The sequence below is a fragment of the Lepisosteus oculatus genome, chromosome 14, assembly GCF_040954835.1.
Source record: "Lepisosteus oculatus isolate fLepOcu1 chromosome 14, fLepOcu1.hap2, whole genome shotgun sequence".
Lineage (NCBI taxonomy): Eukaryota > Metazoa > Chordata > Actinopteri > Semionotiformes > Lepisosteidae > Lepisosteus > Lepisosteus oculatus.
The window spans coordinates 23,553,654-23,578,230 of record NC_090709.1 but is presented as its reverse complement, the minus strand read 5'-3'; the positions used below and the strand labels follow the sequence as shown (position 1 = coordinate 23,578,230).

At 42.0% G+C, this 24,577-nt stretch overlaps 5 non-coding genes across 5 annotated transcripts; 1 reads left to right on the top strand and 4 right to left on the bottom strand.

Annotated features, from left to right (window-relative positions):
* Positions 1-623: 623 nt before the first annotated feature.
* trnai-uau (transfer RNA isoleucine (anticodon UAU)) lies at positions 624-717 on the bottom strand. The gene is made up of 2 exons: positions 680-717; positions 624-659 (listed from the first exon to the last, which is right to left on the bottom strand). It is a non-coding gene; the product is annotated as a tRNA-Ile (tRNA).
* Positions 718-976: 259 nt separating this feature from the next.
* Positions 977-1,048, top strand: trnat-cgu (transfer RNA threonine (anticodon CGU)). The gene has a single exon. It is a non-coding gene; the product is annotated as a tRNA-Thr (tRNA).
* A 20,828-nt stretch (positions 1,049-21,876) lies between these two features.
* trnav-aac (transfer RNA valine (anticodon AAC)) lies at positions 21,877-21,949 on the bottom strand. The gene has a single exon. It is a non-coding gene; the product is annotated as a tRNA-Val (tRNA).
* Positions 21,950-22,058: 109 nt separating this feature from the next.
* Positions 22,059-22,131, bottom strand: trnaf-gaa (transfer RNA phenylalanine (anticodon GAA)). The gene has a single exon. It is a non-coding gene; the product is annotated as a tRNA-Phe (tRNA).
* Positions 22,132-23,346: 1,215 nt separating this feature from the next.
* Positions 23,347-23,419, bottom strand: trnav-cac (transfer RNA valine (anticodon CAC)). The gene has a single exon. It is a non-coding gene; the product is annotated as a tRNA-Val (tRNA).
* Positions 23,420-24,577: the final 1,158 nt, after the last annotated feature.

Below are 24,577 nucleotides of genomic sequence, written 5' to 3'. Positions count from 1 at the left end.
AAGAACTTAAGTTAACTAGTCCCACAGTAATGCGTGGGGTCCTATCAATAGAAAAAAAATACTTGTAACCCAAAAACACAACAACCACGATGCAAGAAGCCTTCCGGGAACCTAGGTAAATCACTGTAGTAGTCTAACGACTACAGAAAATAAAATAAACAAATACTTAAAGGAACAACTTCAAAACAAAAAGAACATTAAAAACAAATCTGGGAAACAACAAAAACAGAATCTAATGCGAGAGCTTTTTCAAGTCTTCGGTACCCCATCGTGCTCCCTTAGTCCCAGCAGACCTCTCGTCTAAGAAGATATCTCTCATCTATCTGTGTAGAGATCAGCTGGGGGTCCACAGCTGATGGGAATTTAAGTAGTGACCTGCGTCAGCTGCAAAGGAAAAAGTATAGGTTTATACCATGCTGAAAGGAGAAGGAAACACAACGTGGACCCTTCTTCGGGTGTGACGTGGAATAAACCTTTACCTGTTCCTTTGATGTTAATTTAGACTGGATCTCCAGCAAACACCTAACAAGCTACAATCCCGTTAGATAAGGTGTTAAGGACGACCTATAAGTAACAGTATCTAAAGTGGACGGTTGCTTTCGGTAGCTAAAGACAGGCCACACTGCTCCAGGTGAGGCTCGAACTCACAACCTCGGCATGACTCCGCTGTGCACTGCTGTATAAGTACCGCGCGCTGACCGATTGCGCCACTGGAGCTACGTAGATTGCTTTCCCTTCACACACTGACGTTGCACAAACACAGGGTGAAAACGATTTCGGCATGTTTTCCGTCTCTCCGTGGGAGAAAGGGACAGTAAAAGAGCGAGGAAACTACAAGGGAAGAAAATGAAAAAATTCTTGAAGCCAGCTCCACAGAAGAACTATATTCTTTACTTCTCCTGCCATTGCAATTTGCGCACAGATTTTTTTTTTCAAAATGTATTAGCCTTGATGGGAAAAAAAAAACTAGACTGTGTGCGCGGTGGCCAAGTGGTAAGGCATCGGTTTCGTAAACCTAAGAGCGCGGGTTCAAACCCCGTCCGTGCCTGGTTTGCGTGCCACGATATACCTTTATCTAAATCGTCAATTGTCTTGCAATGTAGAAATCTCTGTAATAATAAGAAAAGAAAAGTAGTTAATAATCCTTTGACAAAGTAACGGGCATCCTCCACTGCTTGTCAGGATGGCTGAGTTGTCTTAGGTGCCAGCCTCAAGAACTCAATCGTGTGTAGTGAGAGTTGTTATTCACAACCCGGATTTCTATGGAAGCCCGTTTCCGCCAGGGAGTAAAAAAAAAACCCGCTATGGTATCTCAGAATTCCGATTTAGCAACTCAGAATTGCGACTTAGTAACTCAGAATTCCTACTTTATATCTCACATTTGCGACTTCGAAATAGCCCATATTTCAATGTCTGTCCTTTTGTTATTGTAACGGATTCGGGTTGTAGGGCTTGTGCCCTCGCAGCTCCCACCCTAGTTCGTGCCTCACTGCATTGGCTCGAACCCAGGTCTTGCCAGCTGAGCTAAAGAAGACCCTTTTAAGTAAAAAAAGACATACAATGAGATATCATAGCGCGTTTTTTTTACTCCCTGACGGAAACGGGCTTCCATAGATTTCCCTTCATGTTCATTAAGATGTTTAATTTGTATGTTGCTTATATAAGAACAGTTTCTTCAAAAGTTCTGTCAATTAACAGTGGAGAGCTAGCCGATGTACGTTTTCATGAAAACTCTCTTTAAGGCGATTACAAGTATCTTGAGAAAATCTGCGTCATATTTTTTTTAAAAAAAGTTTAGCTCAAGATGCAACAGGAGTATAAATGAATTCTCCCGCCCTACATTCCAAGATATGGAATCTTATTTTTCTTGAAGTGTCTGATGTTGGTCGTTATTGGAAATTGCCCGGTGATATCGACTCAGGTACTCAGTTGTTACGTGCTGTAATTCGATACATGCAAAGCATTTATATTCCCTCAAATTATTAATAAGGCCAATAATGTATTAAACATTACATGCCACTTTTTCTCTAGATGATGTTCACGATGGAACAGTGAGAAAGGCATGCCTAGATATGCTTGAACCAGAACCTTACTATCGTTTTAGTCCCGACCTGACCGCACTGAGCAATGGTACGACAGAGACTCCAACAGGTCGGTTTTCTCCTTTTACAGTTTTTGGGAAAAAAATAATCTGCACTTTTAAGCAAGTATTTTATTTCAAATTTTGCAAAGTGTAAGTTTTTCTTGGAAAACGTTGTTTCAGAAAGAAACTGAGTTGATGGGAATAGCCCTGTCAGTAGAATATCGAACGTTTCATCTCAGCTAGTTCTTCTGTGGAGCAGGCTTCAGAACTCTACGTACAACGCTTTTGATGTCATTTTATTTCTACAGCAGACGCATCCGGAATGTTTTTTTTTTACTTTTTATTTGAACAACAAAATAGATTCAATATAAACAAGAGCACTTATAACATCAGTAGAATCGTCAAGGGTACATAAAATAATAAAATTACACTTTCTGAAAACGATTAAACTAGGTAAATCAAGATAAGGTCCGCACAGCTTTAATGTTCTTACATTTCGAAAGAGTCTGTAATTACCCTTTTTCGTCTATTTTGAACTATTCAAACTTAGGACTCGTACCAGACCATTTCACTCTACGTACAGTATATCTCTTTTCGTAACGAAAATGTATTTCCTGTCTTAGAAATGCTCTGGGCGGTATGTCTTGCACGTGGACTGCAGATCTGTGATATTGCCGAATTCGAGGGATCCAGCAATCATACTGGATTTGACTGGGATTCTGAAATGTCTCTTGCAAAGGTATTTGTGTTTGCTTGAACATTTAATAAAAAAGTGATCTGAGACTTTCTAGCTTCCAGTCTATAATCTCACTGTAACTAAACTAGGATGTGATGTTTCGCAGATGTGCAGTGTGCCTTTACGCTTGGCATGTTCAAGACTATTCGTTGCGTGAGCTCCTCACTGCGTGTCCTGTACTGTATTGTGATTTCGTTGAGATTATCTACGAGGAGTACAGCGACTAGAACGCCTTGAACCTTTTTTTCGGTATATAAAAGAAAACGCTAAAGCACATACAAAGTAACTAACATTTCCTATATGTAGGTTTTCTGATTATATCTCTACTTTACTTAAATACCTTAGTGACAGGCGATTCTTTCCGATATTTGTTCAGGCGCGGTTATTGATCCCATACTAAAGATTATTTTTATAAAGAACATGTCACCTGCAAACTCGTATCGAGAAAGTTTTATAATATTACTTTTTATTTAAAAAAGTACATTTATCATAACCTATATGATTTCTTACCAGCGTGGAGCTCGAATTCACAACCCCGAGATTACGTGTTTGGTACTAGTTGCGCCACAGAAAATTGAAATCTCTTATTCATATTAAATACTGCGGCTCCTGTCCTTTTCTTCTCGTCAGAGAAGAGGTCGGTCTGGTCTCCAGTTTACCAACAATAAGCTCAGGTAGTGCTCCTTTGTAAAGCAGTGTTGGTTCACATTGCTTATATGGGGCAACACATCAACTCGATGATCGCTCGCTGTACACGCATGCCCCCCCTTCACTGAAATAACATAGACGAAGGAAACTCTCTTGTCTTGGGCTGCTGTCACCCGGATTCAAAGCGCGGGTAGTGCGGTCACAGCACAAAGTACGGTCCACTATACCATCGCGGTGAGCTGGGACAGACTATCCTTAATTTTATTCAAATGCTCACAGTGTCTTTAATCTGATGGATTCATATACCGTGCTCATGAGAAAGTCACAAACCTGTCATCTACACACTGTTCCCAGAGCTGGATAAGTTATTCCAGATTCTACAGCTCTCTAGCAATAGTGGAAATCAGGCTACATAAATGGAGAAATTCTCTTCAAAATGTGGAAATATATTCCCGAGACGAGTCCTTTCTCAAAGGTCAACTCTGCTTGTAAGTCACCCCTCCCCACATCGCGCGGTGTAGCGGTTATAACCTTCTAAAGGGCTTCAGTGAGAAAGCGGGCAGAAACAAAGCGATCTCTTTCATTTATACGTTTTGCACGCCTGACGGGGTTTTACGGTGCTCTTTTCTACACTGAACTGATCATTTGGACATCGTAAGGGAAGAGAGACACATTTCTATGTAATCAGGAAACCAGGAATCCTAACCGTTAGCCCGTTAGTGCCACAGAGAAAAAAAAAAACGTTTCAACGAGATAAAATTGCAGGATAAACACATTTTTTTTCTTTTTCGTAGCGTTTGTGTTTTGTTTGATTTAGCGAATTTTATACACTTTATTTCTGACACATGAGTTAAAAGGCTGGTAGAGTATATTTAATACAAGAGCGCTGAACAACAATTTTCATCTACCGTATTGTAATGTTTTTTTTTTAAAAAAACAAGTTAAATGGATATATAGTAAATGTTTTTTTTTCATATAATAGTGTTTATGGTCTGAAAAACATCATTCATTATTTAACGGACATTTGGTATAATTAAAAAAAATACTCATTCACGAATGTTAACATTTTTTACAGTAACGTGTTCTATTGTGATATTGCGCCCCGTGCAGCAATATCACCAGACAGTTTAATGGTCTTAGTTCAAGTGGGTAGCTGCGCCAGCATGCGTAGGCTGCAAAGGAACAAGTAAAAGGTTTATTCCATGCTGAAAAAAAGAAGAAAGAGAACACAACGTTTCGGCCGTGGAGCCTTCTTCAGGTGTGAGAGAGACAGGGCAGTAGGCAAAGGTAAAGTAGCGGGAGAACAAAGGTTGGGAGGGAGGAAGAGTGAGAGGCGGGAGCAGGGGACATAAAGAGAGGCCAATCAAGAGGTGTGAAGTCAGAATGGGTGCAGAGAGGTATGAAATGAAGCTTCCAATGAATGGAGAAAATTTAAAAGAACAGTAGTCTGTCGTTAAGGGAAGGGAGAATGTATGATCCTAGCTGCAGAATAATTTTAGTTTCGGTGGTCTTTCTGATGTATGAGTTTGGAAAACCGTCTTTGAGAACACTGGTGCCCGGCTAGCTCAGTCAGTAGAGCATGTGATTCTTTAGGTCAGGGGTGTGGGTTTGAGCCCCATGTTGGGCGGTGTCCATCTCCTTATTAACAAAGTTTCCTGCTCATCCTTGACCCTCTTACACCTCGATGGTACTGAGCACGGTTTTCCAAACTCATACATCAGAAAGACCACTGAAACTAAAATTATTCTGCAGCTAGGATCACACATTCTCCCTTCACTTAACGACAGACTACTGTTCTTTTCAAATTTTCTCCATTCATTGGAAGTGAAGAGAACAGAACTTAAGCTATTATTTATATAAATGTAGCGTGAGGCTTTAATGTGTTCTATAAAATCGAGGAGTCAACTGGATAGATTTGTTAAATATTTTAGTGATGGGTCTCCGTAATTGTGGTTATCGGAGGAAAGCAGGATGAGGAGGAAATAGATGGCACCCAAGCATGTTAAAGGAAAAAACTCAGCATCTTAAAAGTGATTTATGATGGTTTACAGTCCCTTTTCTGTCCTGTGGCTGTGATCCAATGACTGTGTTGAAACAGCCAGGGTTGTGCTAGCTCTTGATGGACTGGTATGCAAACCAAATGACAGACAAGCAAAGCGTTGTTTTACAATTCTGAAAGCTCGTTCAATGTGGCTTCTTGTGTTTTTATGACTCCTGTTATAGTGCTGGTCTTGTAATGTTGTTGGATTGTGCCCAGGTGTCAGAAGATACCGTCATAAAGGATAAGCACGACTTGGCAAAACAACACGCCAGCAAGCACTTCCCCACTTTGAAAGGAAGATGTTGGAACAGATTAAAGAGCTTAATCTGAACTGACACAGGAGAGAGAGAAAATCAAAATTCAGATAAGTAAGCACAAGGCACACCCTGCTAAAGAAATGTATTGCCTTAAAAAAATGCTTAGAAGGTCAGAGGAACAATTGTTTTGTTGTTGGTTTTTTTTATTGCTCAAGTATTTTTATAAGTCTAATTTCCAGCTCTGTTAAAAATAAAACTTTAACTTTACTGGTTATTAGTCGGTGTCTTTTGTGACGACTTAGCTATAACAATGGGTTTGCTTATTCATCTGGAGTGTTAAACAAAATTAATGCTGCAATAATACAGTAGTGTTTAATTTCAAATGCACAGCTGCAGTTCTCATTTGTTTCATGACTAATTACAATTGGGTATCTCATTAATAACAATGTAGCCTCATAAGATGAATTGTAGCCTAAATGCAATTCTTAAATTAAAAACTAACTGATTTGCCAGGAAATTTAGTTTGAATATAAACAAGAAACAGAAAAGTAATTGTATATTAACATGGCGTATGTATTATCCTACTAATCGGAAGTGTTCTGATGCACAGTCCCCTGCAGTTCGGGCTAATTAGTACAACAACGCCGAACCGGATTAAGCACAAGTTGAACTGAGCTCCAACTTTGTTCCACATGTTTTTTGCTGCAATTGAACTCAGAGTGGGAGATGATCTCCACAATGTACCATACTAAATTGGTACGCGGCTGTGTTGTAACTCGGGAAGTCCATTGCAATTGACCCTATGGGTTTATATACATGGGTTTCTCTACATCCACTACCATAAGGGAGGAATGGTGAGTTAGAGGGAGGGCACCAGTTTGGTTTATCAAGAATTCACCAGACTGAGTAGAAGTACAGATCCAATCATTCAAAATGTGCAAGGTATGCTGCAGTAAATCGCAGTGCTCGTTCTGCAAAGAACTGTAGGATACCGCATGATGTATCATAGTAGGGTGAAATATCTTGTAAAACCACCAGGTGGAGCTATGAAAGCTCTCATGTGCAGCATTTGGTCTGTTGCCAGAAAACACTTGGTTTTGAATCCCTGTCAATGCTGAGGGACAATTGTTTGTCAATTACAGAATTTAACAGTCTAAACGGTATATGCAATTTAATAATTTTAAGCTTTGTATAACATTGTTAAACATTAAACTGATTAAAATGTACACTGAAGTGTTATAGAGGACACATGTTGTGTATTGCCTCTTACAATTAAAAAAAAACATTCATTTGAATGTGATATGAAAGATATTAATAATGAATAACACTGGATAGGCTGTAAGCTCAAAATAGTACTGTAGTCCACTTTCTTTCTAAACATCTGCATCAATTTGTCTCATTCACCTATGATTACTTAAACATTTTGCCTGCCCTTTTCAGCTATAGTTTTTTTGAACCCAGCTCCTGGCATGAGTTTTCCTTTAACAAAAAAAGGAAAATAGTTGGATTTACACTTGTAAGAAACTTTCTGATTTTAATGGGATATGGAATATATTAATAATAAATGACATTGGATGGTCTAAATGGAAGATGTATAGAGGAGACATGTTGAGTCTTTTCTTTTCAGCTTGAAATTAACTTTTGCCTACTACTGTATATTCCATTGCAAACTCTTTATGCAACGCAGCTCCATACTTCTCTCAAAGGTGTTGCACCCCACTGTGTTTATGTAGATTAAACAGTTCTGCTGGGGGAGGGGAAGGAATTTTCATGCTCTGGTCTCATTGTTGCCCTTGAACATAAGGCAACCAGCAATCAAATGTCATGTTTTTCTGGACTGTAGTTTTAAATCGTGAACAAAGACGTGCCTTATGCATACGGTGTGATGTTGTATTTCCCACAAGCTATACTGTAGTAGCTTTAAAAGTATACATTTGTCCTGTATCAAAGTTTAACTTGTTCAGAGCACCCTACATTACAAACTGAGCGAATTCAACAGTATCGACGGCTAAAAGCAACATGTCAAAATGTTCCCAAAATAACAAGTGAATGAGTTGAGGATTCGATAATAGAGTAATCATAACAATAACTCCCGAGTTGTTTCATACAATCCAAATGAAAGAAGGACACTTAAATAAACATGAAAAGACTGTTTTTTCATTGACGAAAAGTAACGTCACACTCTCTCTTGTTTAATCTGATTGTTTTATTGCTGCACAGACTAAAACCAGAGAGAAAGAGCACCTCTTTCTTTGAAGCATTTTGTTTATCCTATCATGTATCAGTTTCCAATCACACAAAGTAAGTTTTGAGAATCTCCAATTCAACATGCCTATGTGTTCGCGGAGAATGCAAGGCAAGGCCCTTTTCCCTCTGGACCAGTCAACATTTACGGATGTGGTTCACTCCCAGTCACAAAATTACAAAACAGAAGAGCGGCGTAGCGGTCGGCTCTGGCTGTCCCCTCTGTGCCGACACACTGCACATTCAATCCCCCACTCCTCTTGGCTGATGGGCAAAAGGTGGACATCTGGGAGAACTGTACATGGCATTGGCATCTGTGAATTCTGCTGTGTAGATAGTGCTTCCTGAGGGGAGAGAAACAGTGGGGATGGCATCAGCCAATTTCTGGGTGGTGGTGAGCAGAGAGGACATGATGGAGTGTCCTAAGGTGGTGTGTGCTCTGCTGGGGGTGGAGGGATGTGTGGAGATATGCATTGCACCAGGCACAGCAACCTGTGTGGCAGGGAGGGGCACTTTTCAGGAGATGAAGTTCTGTTTGGAGACCCGCTGCTGTCGTAAACACTCCAAACAGGTGCTCTTGCTCTTTTTACAAAACTTTTTACTTGCTCTTTTTGAAAACAGAGACCCACAGCCTGTGGCAAAATAACGGAATCCATGTAAGAAATAACATCACACAGGAGTATTCATCAGTTGCGGAAGAGACGTCAAAATCTTTTTTCATCCATCTTACTGCTTTCTTTTTTACTGTTCCTATAGTCTTTGAATATTGTTTAGTGTGTGCGAGGCTTCCTGAAGAAGAGGCTGTGAATAAAACATTTATAATAAATTATACATTCTAGCACAGCAAAAATACCTTGGATTTTGAAATACAATCGGGTATTTCAAATGAAGCCCCTTTGTACTTTGCAGGCCAGAGCAGCTGAAGCATGACATCTCTTCCTGTAAAAAGTCTTTACCAAGACTCTAAATATCTGACTTTCAGTTTGAAGTGGTACAGCGGATTCCAGGGCATATTCATTCTTGATTCAGGATATATATGAGTGTGCTAATGGTTAAAACTGTGTTTACATGAGGTACAAGCCGTAACATTTTCATTCCGAAAGAAAGCCAGTCTGTGCGCATTTCTCAGCGTGCACATTGTCAGGAACAACAAACCCACAGTGCCAGCAAACCTATCGATAGCCTGTAGGTACTGTCATTGACCAGGTTAAAGTTAGCTTGAAGTTTGAAAATGATTTTGGCACACCTGTAGCATTTTCACAAAACCTCTTAGGGTTATGAAAACACTTGCTTTGTGTGCAAACTACATTGTGACCGTTTTCACAGCCTTCACTGTCATTTTTAAGCCATCAAAACTATTAGTGAGCTAATTATCTTTTTAAACCTCTGGTTTTTCATTGATGTGTAACTACGCACTAACTGGAACCCGGGGGACTGCTGTGTACACACGTTCACAATGCAAGAAATACTGGTCAATACAGCTTTGTGTGAAAAAAAACAGTATATCGCCATAGGAAGCAGGACAGCGCAGTCTCCAATTACCCAGACTGTATGCACAGGAATAAAGCTTTGTTTGATTTCTGAAACCCTTTCTTAATGTCTTGTTTTCATTCAGGTAAGGGTCAACTATATATACACTATAGTGCTAACAGCGGGAAAATTAAATATATTCATTACTCAGCAGCTTAATTAAAACAGCTCCAATGATGTTCAAACCGATTTTTTACACAGAAGACTAATACAGCTTTGCATTCTGAATCTCATTTTCTCATGCTTTTAATTAATGTGGCATTCTGCGCTGGGATAGGGGTATGTTGTTCACAAACCAATAGCATTTAAACTACAGCACCCACAATGCTGCAACCATGTGTTTTACACACCAGACAGTCCCCCTCACCTTATACAACCTTGCTTGGGGTTGTGAAACCTTTTTTTTAATTATTTTTTCAATACGGCACCATTAAACATGCATTACACTGGGATGGGGGGGTGCTATTCATGAGTCAAAAGCTTCATCACAACATCTGAAAATTTTAGATTTGACATTCTTTTTATTTCACGCTTTCTTTTAGTTTTTCCTAATTTCACATTTTAAATAAGCTGTATCTGTAGCAAATCACAGTGAAGGTGTGGTATGCAGATGTGACTGTGTAACCATCAGGCACGAAGGAGAGAAAATCAAAAAAATCTCTGGGGGTCCAAGGCCTGATGATTGACCTCCCCTCCAGGTATGACAAGTAGTTACTAGAAACAGTTCACATGCACCACCATGCAGATTGACACGGTGAATTCTATTGCCTGTATTATGTCAGGCTAGATATTAATGTTGAGTATGTCCCATCCACTGGGTTGAGCAGTACAGGATCTTGAGTTTTGTAGGGACTCATATCGGCTGGGTTCCTTGCTTCAGAAATCCAGGAGGATCCCTTGTCATGCGGAACAGAGCTCAATATCAACCAAAGGCACCGAAGAGAGAACAGTGGCAGGCATGGTGTGGAGAAAAAAAATGGGTTAGACACAGAAAAAACAATTGCAACGTGGTTGTCTACTTACCCACCTGATATCTGTTTCTGCACTTCCTAAAGAATTAGATCACTCAGGATCAATAAGACTACAGAGATGATGTAGAAGACTACAGCATTGTTAAATATGCTTGTAGGTATGGGGCATCCTTAATAAGGTATGACATATTTCTACAATTTAGGGGCTGTGTGCCTAAATGCTCTGCTACCTGCTCGCTATTATTAATGTAATCTGTTTATTGATCTAGACAGCATCCTGCAAATGCCATAATCTTACTGGAAGAAAAGGATCATTTTGGTGTATAGGCTGTTCTTTTTTGATGAGTCTCCAAGCCTGGAGATGTACACAGTATGATATTGAAAGTCAGTGGGGTTCGGACTTCGATGATGTGATTGTGTTTTATTCTTTCGGTTAGAATCCTTTTAGTACTGTGTCCTGTCTGAAAGGTACTGTAGAGATGGTACTATTTGGGTAACCTAATAAGGAATCACGTTAGATACACCTCTGTTGGATAGAAGCCAGTTTTCTTTGATCTTTCTTACATCGGAGTGGAATAAATCATGTCATGGTGACATACTGTTGATTTAGAATTCTTTGCACTACTACTTTGATGTTAACACTGTGTAGTAATCATATATAAAAGGGACTGTGTTGTGTTATGATGAACTTTTTTACCGTTTTCATAATACTTTGTTTGGTTTCTGGCAATAGATAACAAATGGTTTCTAGTGATTTTTTTGTGTTCTAGTGTTTTTCATTATTTTTTCGCAAAGTGTCTGAAAGTTTACTCTTACCCAAGAGATTTTTGGGGGAATATTGAAACTTGTACTTACATGTCTTTTGGAGTTGAATTCTGCTGAGAACACATTGACAGTCTTCTTGAGTTTCCAGCATGTCTTTTATGTAATGCTTGGGAGTAGGGGGTGGTTGCTCACTCATCAATAGTGCCTGAAATATAAAACCGTAAGAAGGGTTACGAACTGCAAAGAATCCAAAGAGTATTAATGGGTCACAGATCAAGATCTAGGTATTTGCAGAATTTGACAGATCTCTCTTGATCAAACTCCTTTTTTCTTACTTTGTGTTTTTATAGCAAGACATTATATTGTTTCTGTGCTAAATGGCAAGCTCTTTAAGGTGTTCATGTTCGTGCCTTTGTTTCTATATTATTGGAAAGAAACCTAGTAATTGATTTGATGCATCCATATCTAATCATCAACCTGATACACAGTAATTCTATCTTCGAGATGCCTGTGTCATGTAATAAATTGCAAAGATTATCAATAATCTTTTATGCCTTTTTATGCCTTCTTTGGAGTGTTTTTTGAAAAGGTATCTCTAATTTATAGAACCATTAATGCCAGAACATAACCCTGAAATTCAAACTTCCTAACAATAACAAACAATTATAACATCCACTGAAAAATGTCATCCTATGTTTCTGTTGAATCTAAAACTACATGTCCTGCTTAAAAAACCCTTTCATAGTGATAGTTTGCATGCAGAGCATACTCACCAAACTGGGGTTGGCAAAATGTACATATCCACGTTACTTCATTCTTTGTGCTTTCATACTCTTCTTTTGAGATGCACAATTCATGGAACCAGTTTTCACAACTGTCACACTGGACCTACACAGAGTAAACCTTATATTAGTTCAGCTATCACATTTCATTGGCATGTTTTGTTATCATGTGCATACATTACACATAATAATGTTACGACCCCAAGTATCTAGGGGTAAAGGGGTGTAACATTTAGAATAATTCTTTTGGAAGCAGGTGGGTTCTGGTAAGTGACTAGGAAGCACAATAACAAAGGTGGGTGATGATTTTAAGTTAAATAAGTGACTGGTAAGACACGATAACACACAGGGGTAAGGGAACTAGAGTGGTGCCAAAGAAAAGAAAATAACCAAACAAAATGGAGCTGGCTAAAAAAAGTGAGGGAAAGCTAACCTGACTGCAAAAGAAAACCCGAAACACACGGTCTTCTGCGTCTTCAACACCCTAGCTAACCTCCCCTGACTACTCAAAACCATACAAGAAAAATGGCATTCACCCGTACTTAACTATTGTTACTAATACAAAATCATTTAAGTGTGTAGAATGTACCCAACAACCTGAACTAACCTTATACACAAAAGTTTACACAAAAACACAAGTGAACTAGGAATACAGATAATGGAAAACGAGACTAATCGACAGGAACAGGGTACAAAAGAACATAAAGGTTGAACATGTAACATGTTAGGGCAAGATAATGGCAAAACAAGGACAAACACAAACAAACGAAAGTACAAAGAAATGAACAGAAAACAACAAACCAACAAAGCCAAAACAATAGCAAAACAAAGCGATAACCACAACTAAATGAAGCAAAGCAAAACCAAGCAGGACCAAAGTCAAACGAAAGGCTCTTCCTTCAGAAAACCTCCATGTTATATAGTGAATAAGATGCACGCTGGCTGAGAAGCTGATTGATCATGATGTCATACAGAACAGTGGTGTAATTGTGGGCCAATGAGGGAGGGAGAACAATCAAAGGGTCAGCAGTGTGGAACATAAAAAAAACACAGACCACACACTGGGACATAACAATTACACATACAGATAGAAATGATGTTCACTTTCCCAGTTTGTCTGCAGCACCAGTGTTTTCTCCACACATCAGACACATGTCCTGGAGAGGAGCTATAATAAACATGCCAAATAGACTGATTTCTCCAATGTTATCTACAGATCATTGTTGCATAATTGAAGACCATTTGATAGAGACCTTTTCGTATGCACTTTCCTGATTAGGTGTTCTACTGCTTCTTAAACCGCACATTGTCATGTCTCAGAATACTCCTGTCAACACCTGTTACCCTTTTTTTGTTGCTATGACTTTAAGGGGGCACATGATAACACAGCCATGTTCAACCAGTTTAATAATAATAATAATTGCTTACACTTATATAGCGCTTTTCTGGACACTCCACTCAAAGCGCTTTACAGGTAATGGGGACTCCCCTCGACCACCACCAATGTGCAGCATCCACCTGGATGATGCGACGGCAGCCATAGTGCGCCAGAACGCTCACCACACATCAGCTATCAGTGGGGAGGAGAGCAGAGTAATGTAGCCAATTCATAGAGGGGGATTATTAGGAGGCCATGATTAGTAAGGGCCAATTGGAAGTTTGGCCAGGACACCGGGGTTACACCCCTACTCTTTTCGAGAAGCGCCCTGGGATTTTTAATGACCACAGAGAGTCAGGACCTCGGTTTTACGTCTCATCCGAAGGACGGCGCCTGTTTACAGTATAGTGTCCCCGTCACTATACTGGGGCATTAGGACCCACATGGACCGCAGGGTGAGCGCCCCCCGCTGGCCCCACTAACACCTCTTCCAGCAGCAACCTTAGTTTTTCCCAGGAGGTCTCCCATCCAGGTACTGACCAGGCTCACACCTGCTTAGCTTCAGTGGGTTGCCAGTTGTGAGTTGCAGGGTGATATGGCTGCTGGCCATAAGTTTGTTTCACTATGGGCAATCAAGACCCACACTTTTCCCAGACTATGGTTGTGTCAACCACGACGAAGGCCAAAGTGTCATTGAATTTTAACTGTGCGAAATGTGATTTAATTAACTTTTCATCTCTGTGTTATACAGTACAAAAATAATACCCAAATGAGTTCTGCATATAAATAAATCGAGAATCTTTTTTCATTCAGACTTGTTACATAGACAGAGCATGCTTCAGGAAAACAACATACACCAATAAACGCAGGCAATGATGATCAAATGGTACAATACCTGAAGCTTCAAGAATTCTGATTGACAGGTCTTCCCGCAACTTTCTTATTTCTTTGGCGCTGCTGTTCATCTTGATGTATGTTGGAATATCCGGGAAATTGTTCACGATGTCTGCGCCCATCTAACAGACGAAGGTTTGTCACAATTATTATTTCCCTAAAAATCTCTCATACAATAGTTTTGAGACAGTCCAAAATTTCTGCATGGAAAGGTTATGCTGACCTGCATCACAAAGACCCCACAGCTTGAGGCATCTGCTTGCTTGGTGTGACCAATCACACTTGGGTGCCAGATGATATTCAACCAGTCTTCTTTTCCTAGGACGTTCCTTCGCATCTTGAAAGTCCCTGTGAATCAAAATAATAGGTTATTGATAAATGAGGACATATTTGACATGCTGAATATGAATGTGAAATGAATGTGTGCCCATGCTGAGTTTCACCACGAAACCAATGCTTGATTTCTTACCTGAAACGTTTTGCCACTGCTGTGGAGTCTGCCATCTCGTCACTCCCCATAGGGTCGAACACAAAGACTTTCTGGGATGGAGCATACAGATACTGCAAGAAACAAATGGCCCGTCATCAGACATGAAGTTGCATTTAATGTGGGGCCAGACACACAGGCAGTTTCAGGAGTTTAATGTTGTGGACACAAACGTTTTTAATATTTAAATATTTTATTTATATATTATTTAACATGTAATATTTTGCAAACCTCAGCAAAGACAGTCAGGAAATGACCTAACAGTACTTATTTTTTTCCTACATGACACTTTGACCTGCTTGGTGTCACAGAGGGGGTGACTGCGGAGGATAGGGATTCTATGCGGAGCTCTTCGGAAGGGTAACGATAGGCGAAGGCGTAGTCGGAGAAGTAGCTGAGTCCAAAATCCGGGTAGTCGTAGTATGAGCGTCGGTACAGAATCGGTAGGCGTGGGCGTCGTCTGGAAAGAAGAGCAGGGTCCAAAATCCAGGAGTAGTAGGCGCGTAGGTACAAAGTCGGGAGGCAAAGACGTAGCAGAAGAACAGCAGGGTCAAGATCCAGGAGTCAAAGAGTAGTATCGCAGAATGTAAACTAGGAACTAAGCTCAGGGAGAAGATCTCAATCGTGAGCACTGAAAGGGGGTCTGGCGAGGGTTTAAATAGAGGAAAGATTGGTGCATGCACGTTTGGGATGGGAGGAGCTCGTGGGAATGCATGAGCGCCTGCCTGCGGGGGTGTAATTCATGACACTTGGTTTTCTGTTTATTACACAGCAGTATTCACAATAATATTTTAGGAAAAGTGCACTGTCACTATTGCCTTGGATACTCACTATCCATGTCCGCCTTTTTTAACAGGAGAGGAACCAATACATTGTAATTTTTTTAGATGCAACAGGGATAATCACTTGAACTGTGTTATGGTTCCAAGGTTAATTATAAACCTACGCTGTTTTGGATTACCTGCACCACACTAACCAACAACTTCCAATGGACACCAGTGTTAAAAAAAAACTAATTATGGCTTCATAGTTTTCAAAGTTGACCTGTAATGAAAAGAATGACGAGATTAGCACGACAGGCTGCCTCACATGGATGGTGTGCTACCTTTGAATTTTGATTTCTGACTATAAAGGTAGTTTCTTTAGGCAGCACCATGGGCACAGTTGTGACCTGTTTTGATTGCTTGTAGCTCTCCTTGTTTCTCTATTGATAAAACAATCATCAGTTAGTGAAAAACCATGTTTGCCCCTCACTAATGTAATCCATCAACATTTGTGTTTGATGTCCTTACCTTGGACAAACATTGTCTAGCCATGTGCTCTCTATTCCCACTCATGATTACACTAGTTGTGTAGTGGTTCATTTGGAAAACCTTCTTCCCCAAGTCCATGGATTCTTTCACTACTTGAAAGTAACACTCAATGGTCTTATGGAAAAAGCAAATACAATTGAAGAAGATATGATTTCACGCACTCACACACATTTGATTACACAAAAGCTCAGAAACCTTAACAAATGCATGCAATCAAACACTTTCATCTTACCTCGCCTATGAGCCACTCATCTGGTTTCAGAGACACAAACTCCGAGTGTCTGAGAATATATGTGTCTGCACTGTGCATGAATGGCAAAACTGCAACCACTAATTCACTCGGATTGATGTTCCAAAGGGCGTGTACCTAAAAAAGATTTACCAAGCCAAAAGCATATACAAGAGATCACTGGACCTAACATAATGAAAATTGAGATTACACACCACAAGTATAACACAAGTATGTCAACAAGTATAACAAGTTAGAGAGAAACGACAAAGAACACCTACAGTAGTAGAAGATGACATTCATAAGCTCTGAAAAAGAAGTGAATATCCACACAGAGAAATATTCAAAATACAAATCCTACCTTCTTTTTGAAATCTGTTTTCTCTTTTATAAGTTTTGAGATGGGGCGTGCATCACAGTGTGGTGTGATCACTTCAGCCATGCCCACGGCAGCTTGCTTGGGTGACACTTTCCTTTCTTCTTTGTGCTGCCATTCTTTATATTCTGTGGTTCCTGCTTTCCCCTGCTGTACTTGCAGGCCGTTGCTGTCATCTGGCGATTTTTCATTTGTTTCAATATTTCTATTGCTAACTTTTTTTTCCTGTGTTCTCATTTTTTGGGGGATTGGAATTTTCTGTGGTGCGCTGTAGAATTTATTTTTTGTTTCTTTGCCTACACCTGGTGCTCTCTTTGCCCATTGTTCCTGTGCATGTTCATGACGTGTCTTAGTGGTGATCAATGGAGCCGTCAAAACCTTTTTGGGGAGAGCATTTTGGATTATATGTTCTCTGTACCGGCCTTGGAGGGATTGTCTCATTATCGTAATAAACTCTGCTGGCCTCAGTTTCCTCCTGTGCTGAAGTATTGAATGCTTGACAATGCCAAACCAGGTCTCAACATGACAATTAGTGGCTCTTGTCTGTGCTACCTCTGACATTGATATGTCTTTTTTGCTGTCTGAAGCATATCTTGCCAGGTCACCCAACAAAATTCCACTCCACAGTGGAAATAGTGCCATGTATCTTTGCAACAGAAATCTTATTATGTCTTCACAGAAATAGGGGTTCACATTGTGTTGTGTCCCATAGTCATCATGTCCTTGAGCTGATATGCTGTCTTCATAAATACCTTTGAACCTTTGAGCGGCCCAGTCTGCCTCTCATTTTTGGGTACAGTACCTCATCTGTGTCTTTGACTTCTGCTTCCTTTTCCATCTGGTCTGGTGTGGTTGTTTGAGAAATGTAAGCGTTAAGGAGGCAGACACTAGATTGGACTTCAGTTGTGAACCTCCTGCTTGAGAGTACAATACACATGTGTTTGAAAACATTTCTGGCGACACTCAAATTTGTGCTGTTTTGCAGGATGGCAAAGGAAAATGTTGCAAAGTCTCGCAGTCCTTTGTCTGTTGTTTTTTTACTAATTGCTTGAGAGACAGCCTTTATGACATGGGCAGAGCAAAGGTGCAGAACAGTGAACATCTGAAGTTCTGTGTACTTAAGTTTGCCTTGGCAGACTTTCATTGCACAATTTAAGTATGCATGGATGGTGTCCCCATTGAAGGCAAAAAAAACACTGTGAATCAGGGCCCAGCTGTAGTCAGTTTCTACATGCTGCACTCTCTTGGTACTACATGTTGAGATGTCAAACATGAATTTACGTAGCCAACGTTCTATACTGACAATGGTGTGGTCAGTTGTCAACATTTCAGACACTGGTAATGGAGGCTTTCTTTTCCACCTCCAGGTAACGTAAGACTGTAGTACAAAATTCTTTTGTTCTCCGATGGAATTTTTCTGACTACCCCTCCTGTCGCATCCAGGTAAAGGCTGACTTTCTCCTTCATCTTTAGATGGGCAATAAGATTTCGCATACTCTGTTCTGTGTAAAGATAGGCAGCAAATGTGTCTAACTGCAAAATCTGTATATATCCTGAAAAATGGACAGTGTTGAAGTCGCATGCTTTCATATATTTTTGTGCCATATGTAATTCAATCACTGAATCATAGTGAATGCGTTTATGTTCCTGAACTCTGATGAAATGACTTTCCGGACATTCTGTGTTAGTGGTTTAGATAAATTGCCTGCTGCAATTTCAGCAAGCGGAGTTCTGCTCAGGTTCCTGTAGTATACATTGCTGATTCCTTTTGCGAGGGCACTGGCAATCTTTCGACGATAAGGCTGACGTGCTTGTTGAAATTGTTTCCCTTTTACTGTGCTGTATTTGCCCTACTTGTACAACATAAATTGTGATGTCATCATTGCCCATTGGTTTGTGTCTTGTTGTCATTATGTATTTAACATTGCAGGACCTGAAGGTACAGACTGCTTTTATCATCAGAAAGTTTTTTTTTTCTGCTGTTCTCTTTCCTGATGTATTGGTATTTGAAGGCTATTGGGCAGCAAGGATTTATCTTCCTGAACTCGATATATAAGATCTGGGTCCATGGTCGTCTTAGTTTAGATGTACCTTTTAGAGGTGCTATTTTTCTCCATTGTTCAGCCTTTAGACATACTTTGAAAGTTTTAGGCACAGACATAATCTTTCTTAATCCCCTTTTATCCTGAGGTGACGTCCCAGACGAGCTTGCCCCCTGGGAATATTCACTGTGCTCTTCAGGCTTTTTTTTTTTTTTTGTTTCTCCCTCTAACATGTCACCACTGTCTGTGCTGCCGTGTGCTGCCCATGCATCTTTTGTATCTTCTGATGAACTTCTGAGCTCTGTGTTGCCTTCCAAACTATGTCCCTCACTTTGACTTGAAATACTGACTATAGATTGTGTACTGTCATCTGGTTTGGAATCCCTACCAATACTCTCCTCTTTCTGCACCCTAAGCACTTGGGTTCTTACTTTTTTTCTATCTTCATGCCAAATCACTGATAACCATTTCTTGTTGCTGGGGCAATCCTCTCCAAGGACTCTGTTTGACAGTGTTGACCACATATTGTCATTCCAACTATTTTTTTTCGAGTTTAGAAAACTTCAGAAATTCGTTGATCATATTCCCTACTCCACCAGCCCTTGACCACAGGTCTGAGGGGTGCGTAGTGTGGTGCAGGTTCTTGTCCCATCCTGCTCTTGGTCCAAGTTGGAGGGTTACACCGATTCTGAGTCTTGTTAGCTGGTATGGCTTGGTTTGGGGGTGTTGATACCAGAGTGGTCCAGGAGGGGGGTACAGGTGTCTCGGGGGCATTCTTGATTTTCTATGACTTCAGGTTGATTCTGTTTGTTCTGAGTGTCTTGGTTATATACGCTTGTGTGTATATATGAAAAAGCTATTGAAGAGCACCCCGTTCATCTCCATGAAAGTTGGAAGTTTTGATGTTCAAAAAATCCTAAAAAGAGAATTAAAGTTTCACACAACAAAGCATGACTGTGAAAGGTCAGGAGGCCTGCCTTGTGTGCACAACACTTGATTACAGTAAAAAAATCATGAAGCCATGAAGAAGACCCACCTGTCCCAGTGTATTACCTGTAGTGTTATCTTCAGAAAATCATAAAACATAAAGAAAGGGGCCACAGCCACAGCAAGGTTGTATGAGGTTCGGGGGCCTGTCTGGTGTGTAAAACACTTGGTTTCAGCAGTGTGGCTGTTGTATTTGAATTGCTATTGAGCCATGAAAAAGACCCACCTATCCCAGTGTATTACCTTTAGTGTTATCTTCAGAAAATCATAAAAAAATAAAGGGGCCACAACCCAAAACAAAGCTGGGAAAAGTCAGAGGACCTGCTTAATGTGCAAAACACTTACATGCAGCATTGTGGGTGTTGTGATTTAAATGCTATTGGTTTGTGAACAGAATACCCCTATCCCAGTGCATTGTGCCACATTAAATAAAAGCACGAGAAAAAGAGATTCAGAACACAAAGCTGTGTCAGCGTTCTGTGTAAAAAGTCGGTTGGAACATCATGGGAGCTGTTTTTAATAAGCCGCTGAGTAAAGAATATTTTAATCTTCCTGCTGTCAGTAGTATTGTCAATATAGTTGACCCTTACCTGAATGAAAACAGGACGTAAAGGAGGGGTTTCAGAAATCAAACAAAGCTTTATTCCCGTGCTTACAGTCTGGGTAATTGGAGACTGCGCTCTTCTGCTTCCTATGGTCATATTGACCGTATTGAACAGTATTTCTCGCGTTGTGAACGTGTGCACACAGCGGTCCCCAGGTTCCAGTTCGTGCGTAATTACGCATCGATGAAAAACCGGAGGTTTAAAAAAAGATAATTAGCACACTGATAGTTTGGTGTAGAGGCTGTGGAAATATCCGCAAGTCGTGGTCTTTAAAATGCATTTGGTTTAAAGGCGTTCTGTGCTTCCATTGCGAAGATATGGACAAAAGAATATTCGAGTGTGGTCAAAAAAACGTCATAAAAACGACAAAGTGAAGGCTGAGAAAGCATTCACAATGTATTTTATACACAAAGCATGTGTTTTTGTAATTCTAAGAGATTTCGCGAAAGCCCTACAGGCGTGCCAAAATCGTTTTCTACCTTCAAGTTAACTTTTCCCCGGTCACGTTTTGCACGTTTGAGTAGTTTTAATGAGGCTCCTTCGTACACGGTGCTGATCTTTTGGAAAGCAGGAGGCAAAACTGACACGTTCTCATACCGGATGTTGAAACCCGGGCCGCCTGGCTGAAAACCAGGAATCCTAACCGCTAGACCATATGGCAGCGAACAACCACGCTGTTCCCAGTATAATGCAAGCAAACTACATAAATATGAGAAAACACGCAAGAGAGTTGTCACTCGGAGTGTCGAAGGGTCGATGTATACTGGGGCTCAGTTGAAATGCAACGTCAGGACTTTTCCGAATTATGTCACACGAAGAGAGCACAGCCTTTTCCGTCCTACCACATGTGTCTCGGTAACTCGCCGTGATTGTATAGCGGTCAGTACTTTGCGTTGTGGCCGCAACAACCCCGGTTTGAAGCCGGGTCATGGCAGAATAGGGGCGTCTGCTTTTACTACTTGCACGAATGAAGGCAAAAAAAAGCCAATCGATGTGAACGAACGGTGCTTTACAGAGGAGTACTGCCTGACTGGATCGTTGATGAACGACAGAGGCCACTCCGACCTCTTCTCGGTTTTCTTCAATGACTTACTAAGGATCTTCTTCACATTCGCCCATGCAGGGGAAGCCAGTTACACCAAAGCAAACGCAGGAAAGTGTATTTCAAGCAGAGACCAGGAGGGACTTGTTTACACCGAGAGTGGTCGGAGAATGGAACAATGCGCCCAGCCCTGTTGCTGGAGCCGATTCTTGATGAGATCTTGGGCTCACTAAGAGGCCCCCGCTGGATGCTAATCTTTCTGTTGTTCTTGCAGGTCCTGCGCTGCTTTTGAGCCGAAAGAGCTCGTCCTGGTCTGTTGGCACAGCCCAATTGCAAATGATCGGCTCCGCGTACAGAAGGAACGTGCGTTTGGTACAAGAGTGCACGAAGGCACCGGAAATACATTGGGAACAAATGACCGGACGCTCAAGACCTCTGTGAAGTACAGGAGCGTGCAAAACGAGGCTGTTTCCACCCGGTCTCGGACCAGGGACCTTTCGCGTGTTAGGCGAACGTGATAGCCGCTACACTACGGAAACCTGCAGGGACCGCTGCTGGTGTCTCGCTTGCGTTTCAGGCTGAGAAAGGGACACGTCACTTTAGGCAGGGGGCGCTGGAGAGAGGAACAAAGGGCGCGATGAAACAAAATGTCAAAACTCGGGATCAAACCAGGGACCTTTAGATCTTCAGTCTAACGCTCTCCCAATCGAGCTATTTCGGCAGTGCGCGGAGCCCACAGCCACCTGCTCCAGCCTTCCTGTGTTGCGGCATGAGCGCACCAAGAGTAGCGGGAGAGTGTTGCAGGAACGTCACTCAGAAGGAAAGCCACCCAGGTGCGCCCTCTGAGCTCTGTCCAGCGCATCTTCCTCGCATGGACTTCTGCCTGCAACGGGCAGGAAACAATTAGCAAGAACAGAAAGACACCCCATGGGTGTCTCATGACCACACCTTAGGTTGTGACACGTGCAGGTGTGAGGGGTTGCCGGGCTACTTTGGAGCAGAGCTTGGGCGGAGGGGGGGCGGGAAAGCAGACAAAGAGGTGACACCTCAAGGTCTGCACGATCACAGCTCTCCGCCACCCCAGGCTTCCGCTCGATAAGCTACTGGACACACCCTCCTCACACAGACCGTGGAAAAGCCCACGAGTGGGAGGGCTCTCTCTTCCTCCCAGAAGCTCTTGGAAATGACGCACAGACAGGGCGCGGGGAGCCGCCGCCTGCAAACACGGCTCCAGGCAGGACTCCACTCCGCAGGAGCCGCAGAGCAGAGGAGATGGGGGCAGCTTAGCTCCTGTGCAGAGACCTGAGCTGTTGTTGCTGCGGACGCTGTCTTTTCTGCACTCGGGGTAGGAGTGAATGTTGAGTTGCCCTTAGAAATGAAGCAGAGCACTTCAACGACACGGGTGTGTGTGTGTGCGCCCTGGTGATTCTGGGAGACAGATCGAACCTGGGCTAAAAGAGAGGGGGCTTAGCCCTCTTCCATTTGCTAGTTCAAAGTTGTACAACCCATTTGTATCTGCTAGGCGGCGCAGTCGTCGTGCACAAAGAACGCTTTGAAAAGCGTCAAAGGCAAGTCATTCCGAGTTGGTTGTTTGTGTTTTCCGTTCAGACGCGAAATGATGAAATGATCTCTCGGCTCCTCGGTTGTCATTTCTGCTCCGTAAAGGAATCACAGCATGCGTCGGCTTCCAGCACGCTGGGTCGGGACACGATGCCGGGGGTCAGAGAGAGCGATGTCTTCCTCGTTAGTATAGGACCTGTCACCTGTCCCCACCTGTCACGCGGGAGACCGGGGTACATCAGGACGCGCATTGAAGTGAAAGCAGGATGCGCTGCGACTGTGCAGATCCCGCCACACTAAGAGGTGAGTGGGTCTGTTCGATCACAGCGCTAGGCGAATCCCCAATCCCCTTTTGTGCGTGGCGACAAAAGAAGGCTGTTTTCACCCGGTTTCGAACCGGGGACCTTTCGCGTGTGAGGCGAACGTGATAACCACTACACTACGGAAACGGTGGTAAGACGTGCCCAGCGGCCCAGCGCTGAGCTTCGCCAATGCGATTCAGCTGCTTCCAGTGCGTTTATTGGAGTGCGCTGATGGACCGTGCTCTCTCTCCAGAGACCAGCACGCCTGTCATGGATGGAGCAGGAAAGGCGGTGCCACATTCTACAGCCCTCTCCACGCAATCGACAAAATCGGGCTACTGAAGTGGAGAAAATCGCCTCTCCAGAAAGTGCAAATATCATCTTGGAGACTATAAATCCTGTTGCTGAAGGTCAGCCCTGTCTACCAGAGTAACCCTCCCACAGCGATGATCAGCTCGTCTCACACGCGAGAAGTTTCGGTTGGAAACAAGCGCCCCCTCTTCTCGCACGTTTTGCACGTTCGAGTAGTTTTAATGCGGCTCCTTCGTACACGGTGCTGATCTTTTGGAAAGCAGGAGGCAAAAACGACACGTTCTCATACCGGATGTCGAACCCGGGCCGCCTGGCTGAAAACTAGGAATCCTAACCGCTAGACCATATTTCAGCAAACAACCATGCTGTTCCCGGCATCATGCAAGCAAACTACAGATGCAGCCATTCAAAGTGAGCGGTACAGACACGTACCGCAGGTAAGATGACACGGGGTACCGCGGTGCGTGATTGGTTGACCGACAGGGGCACTCGTGGTCCGTTGGTCTGTCGTAGAAAGACTTACTGTAAACGTTTTTACTGTGCCCGTTGTAGATATTGAATTTTACCACTGAAAGGAAATCTTAGTAGCTGAGCATAAAAAGAATAGGAGCATACTGTAACGCGTGTGAAGGCCATAAACGATATTAATTTTGGAACATAAACATACAGTATATAGCTGGTCTTGGTACTTTAAAGAAAAAAATACACACCAGTATTCCATTTCTCCCTAAACATTGTAAGCTTCGAAGTCTTTAACTAACGCGATACCGGAGTCAACAAGCATATTTTTAGAATTTGATTAAAAGGGAATATAATATGGAATCGCGTATCTAAAGAATTTATTAACGGTATGATTATATCCGTGTACTGCGACAGGGCTGTGTAGGGCTGTTTCGCCTGCCTGTTCATGCGAGTTGTCTTGTAGCCTACTGGTCTAGGTGCGTGACTACCAACTGGCAGGTTGTGTGTTTGAATCCAGCTGGTGCTGGACTT